We start from the raw sequence: 5,000 nt of genomic DNA on the forward strand, positions 1-5,000 counted from the left end.
GCCCCCCCAGGAATAGTGTCTCTTTCCCGGGCAGGAGTCGGGCTTAGTTCAGGGGAGTCTGATAAAGAGTCCCCCCAGGAATAGTGTCTGTTTCCCGGGGAGCAGTCGTGGGGGGGAAGGTTCCCTCTGTCTCCCTCCGGTGGGAGAGGTCGGTATTGCAGGTGTGGGTGTTTGAAACGGACAAGTTGTGACTGGATATGCTATGTGAACACTTGTGAAATTGGGGATGGTGTGTTGGGGCAGGGGGGGTCTGGTAGAAGGCCCCCCCAGGAATAGTGTCTCTTTCCCGGGCAGCAGTCCCTTTTAGTTAAGGGGAGTCTGATAAAGAGTCCCCCCAGGAATAGTGTCTCTCACCCGGGCAGCAGTCAGGGTGGAAGGCGCCCTCTGTCTCCCTCCGGTGGGAGAGGTGGGTATTGCAGGTGTGGTGTGCGGCATGGAGCGGAACCCGGGCTCTGGCGTCCTTTTCCGGGTTCAATTCGGCCGTTGTGGGCCTCTGGAGGTGTTTGTGGAGCTCATCCGGGCTCTGGGGGTGTCTGGTAAAGAGATCCGGGTTCTGGCGTCTTTTTCCGGGTCCAATTCGGCCGTTGTGGGCCTCTGGAGGTGTTTGGGTCCGAGTTCCGGGCTCTGGGGGTGTTTGGTAAAGAGATCCGGGTTCTGGCGTCTTTTTCCGGGTCCAATTCGGCCGTTGTGGGCCTCTGGAGGTGTTTGTGGAGCTCATCCGGGCTCTGGGGGTGTCTGGTAAAGAGATCCGGGTTCTGGCGTCTTTTTCCGGGTCCAATTCGGCCGTTGTGGGCCTCTGGAGGTGTTTGTGGAGCTCATCCGGGCTCTGGGGGTGTCTGGTAAAGAGATCCGGGTTCTGGCGTCTTTTTCCGGGTCCAATTCGGCCGTTGTGGGCCTCTGGAGGTGTTTGTGGAGCTCATCCGGGCTCTGGGGGTGTCTGGTAAAGAGATCCGGGTTCTGGCGTCTTTTTCCGGGTCCAATTCGGCCGTTGTGGGCCTCTGGAGGTGTTTGTGGAGCTCATCCGGGCTCTGGGGGTGTCTGGTAAAGAGATCCGGGTTCTGGCGTCTTTTTCCGGACTTAATTCGGTCGTTGTGGGCCTCTGGAGGTGTTTGTGGAGCTCATCCGGGCTCTGGGGGTGTCTGGTAAAGAGATCCGGGTTCTGGCGTCTTTTTCCGGGTCCAATTCGGCCGTTGTGGGCCTCTGGAGGTGTTTGGGTCCGAGTTCCGGGCTCTGGGGGTGTCTGGCAAAGAGATCCGGGTTCTGGCGTCTTTTTCCGGGTCCAATTCGGCCGTTGTGGGCCTCTGGAGGTGTTTGGGTCCGTGTTCCGGGCTCTGGGGGTGTCTGGTAGAGAGATCCGGGTTCTGGCGTCTTTTTCCGGGTCCAATTCGGCCGTTGTGGGCCTCTGGAGGTGTTTGGGTCCGTGTTCCGGGCTCTGGTAGAGAGATCCGGGTTCTGGTGTCTTTTTCCTGGCTTAATTCGGCCGTTGTGGGCCCCTGGAGGTGTTTGCGGACCTCCGCGGGTGAAATAATGGAAAAAAAAAAAAGTTAAAGTTTCCAGTCGGGACTATGTGGAGCGAAAAAAACCCGGACTTTTTTGGCTCCGTCAGAAACTAAGTAAAAGTCGGAATATGTGAAGGAAAGCCCAGAAAATGCCTGGGCTTTTTTAGATCGCTTCGATAAATTTTTTTTTAGCTCACATCACTGGGCCACCAGGTCGCAGATTTCAGAAACCTGGTTTTCGGAAACAGAGATCTCCAGGACAGGGCCCCGAGCTTCGGGGGGAGCGTTCCCCAGCTGGACCTAAGCATAGTGGGCCAGGCCCCGGGCGGAAAGACGCTCCTGGAGCCGAGATACAGGGGTGGCTCCCCGCGCGACTTACCCGATTTCGGAGCACTATTTTCGGACAGTGATGGCAGAGCAGTGGGTGTACCGGATGGAGGAAAATAACAGCTCCAGAGAGCGGCAGAGACCAGACCATGACCCAGAACGGCACACTGTTCCCGGACAGTGATGGCAGACCAGCAGGTGTACCCCATGGATGAATAAAGAGTTCCAGAGAGCGGCAGAGACCAGACCAAGTCCCAGAACGACACACTATTCCCGGACAGTGATGGCAGACCAGCAGGTGCAGTGGATGGATGAATAAAGAGCTCCAGAGAGCGGCAGAGACCAGACCATGACCCAGAACGGCACACTGTTCCCGGACAGTGATGGCAGACCAGCAGGTGTACCGCATGGAAGAATACAGAGTTCCAGAGAGCGGCAGAGACCAGACCATGACCCAGAACGGCACACTGTTCCCGGACAGTGATGGCAGACCAGCAGGTGTACCGCATGGATGAAAATAACAGCTCCAGAGAGCGGCAGAACCCAGACCATGACCCAGAACGGCACACTGTTCCCGGACAGTGATGGCAGACCAGCAGGTGTACCCCATGGATGAATAAAGAGTTCCAGAGAGCGGCAGAGACCAGACCAAGTCCCAGAACGACACACTATTCCCGGACAGTGATGGCAGACCAGCAGGTGCAGTGGATGGATGAATAAAGAGCTCCAGAGAGCGGCAGAGACCAGACCATGACCCAGAACGGCACACTGTTCCCGGACAGTGATGGCAGACCAGCAGGTGTACCGCATGGAAGAATACAGAGTTCCAGAGAGCGGCAGAGACCAGACCATGACCCAGAACGGCACACTGTTCCCGGACAGTGATGGCAGACCAGCAGGTGTACCGCATGGATGAATACAGAGCTCCAGAGAGCTCCAGAGAGCGGCAGAGACCAGACCAAGTCCCAGAACGGCAAACTGTTCCCGGACAGTGATGGCAGACCAGCAGGTGTACCGCATGGAAGAATACAGAGTTCCAGAGAGCGGCAGAGACCAGACCATGACCCAGAACGGCACACTGTTCCCGGACAGTGATGGCAGACCAGCAGGTGTACCGCATGGATGAAAATAACAGCTCCAGAGAGCGGCAGAACCCAGACCATGACCCAGAACGGCACACTGTTCCCGGACAGTGATGGCAGACCAGCAGGTGTACCCCATGGATGAATAAAGAGTTCCAGAGAGCGGCAGAGACCAGACCAAGTCCCAGAACGACACACTATTCCCGGACAGTGATGGCAGACCAGCAGGTGCAGTGGATGGATGAATAAAGAGCTCCAGAGAGCGGCAGAGACCAGACCATGACCCAGAACGGCACACTGTTCCCGGACAGTGATGGCAGACCAGCAGGTGTACCGCATGGAAGAATACAGAGTTCCAGAGAGCGGCAGAGACCAGACCATGACCCAGAACGGCACACTGTTCCCGGACAGTGATGGCAGACCAGCAGGTGTACCGCATGGATGAATACAGAGCTCCAGAGAGCTCCAGAGAGCGGCAGAGACCAGACCAAGTCCCAGAACGGCAAACTGTTCCCGGACAGTGATGACAGAACAGCAGGTGTACCGCATGGATGAATAAAGAGCTCCAGAGAGCGGCAGAGACCAGACCAAGTCCCAGAACGACACACTATTCCCGGACAGTGATGGCAGACCAGCAGGTGTACCGCATGGATGAATACAGAGCTCCAGAGAGCTCCAGAGAGCGGCAGAGACCAGACCAAGTCCCAGAACGGCAAACTGTTCCCGGACAGTGATGACAGAACAGCAGGTGTACCGCATGGATGAATAAAGAGCTCCAGAGAGCGGCAGAGACCAGACCAAGTCCCAGAACGACACACTATTCCCGGACAGTGATGGCAGAACAGCAGGTGTACCGCATGGATGAATACAGAGCTCCAGAGAGCGGCAGAGACCAGACCAAGTCCCAGAACGACACACTATTCCCGGACAGTGATGGCAGACCAGCAGGTGTACCGCATGGATGAATACAGAGCTCCAGAGAGCGGCAAAGACCAGACCAAGTCCCAGAACGGCACACTGTTCCCGGACAGTGATGGCAGACCAGCAGGTGTACCGCATGGATGAATAAAGAGTTCCAGAGAGCGGTAGAACCCAGACCATGACCCAGAACGGCACACTGTTCCCGGACAGTGATGGCAGACCAGCAGGTGTACCCCATGGATGAATAAAGAGTTCCAGAGAGCGGCAGAGACCAGACCAAGTCCCAGAACGACACACTATTCCCGGACAGTGATGGCAGAACAGCAGGTGTACCGCATGGATGAATACACAGTTCCAGAGAGCGGGAGATCCCGGCCGATGTCCGATGACGAAGCACTGTATGGGACACTTTGAAGGAAGGGTCGGTCTCCTGGATGAAAAGAACTTTAATTTTCTGACTTAAAATACGGAGTTAAAGTTTCCAGTCGGGACGATAAGGAGGGCAAAAAAACCGGGACTTTTTTGGCTCCGTCAGAAACTAAGTAAAAGTCGGAATATGTGAAGGAAAGCTCAGAAAATGCCTGGAGAATTTTGAGCGGACCGGAAAAAAAAAGTTCCAGCTGACATCACTGGGCCACCAGGTCGCAGATTCCTGAAACCCGGTTTTTAGAAACATAGGCCTCCAGTCGTGAAGACCGGCGTTTGTGCGGTTCGGATCCGACTCAGACCTCAGTATTTTCGGACACCCTCGGACAGTGGCGGGGGTGGAAGAACCGGAGCCTCATGCAGAACTGGCTGTCGGGGAGCAAGCGGACGCTACCCCGGCAGGAGGCATCATTCCGGGCACTGTGGCTGATCGGTAGCTTTCGTGGATGGATGACTGAGCGAACGAACGAGATGACGGCGGTGCGTCCTGGCTGATGTCCCAGTACGGGGCACTATTCTCGGATGCTGATGGCAGAACAGCAGGTGCGGTGGACGGATGAACACACAGTTCCAGACAGCGTGATATCCCAGACCATGTCCCAGAACGGCCCACTATTCTCGGATGCTGATGTCAGAACAGCAGGTGCAGTGGATGGATGAACACACAGTTCCAGACAGCGGGAGATCCCAGACCATGTCCCAGAACGGCACACCATTCTCGGATGCTGATGTCAGAACAGCAGGT

This window comes from Gasterosteus aculeatus, unplaced genomic scaffold, assembly GCF_964276395.1.
Source record: "Gasterosteus aculeatus unplaced genomic scaffold, fGasAcu3.hap1.1 HAP1_SCAFFOLD_50, whole genome shotgun sequence".
Classification (NCBI taxonomy): domain Eukaryota; kingdom Metazoa; phylum Chordata; class Actinopteri; order Perciformes; family Gasterosteidae; genus Gasterosteus; species Gasterosteus aculeatus.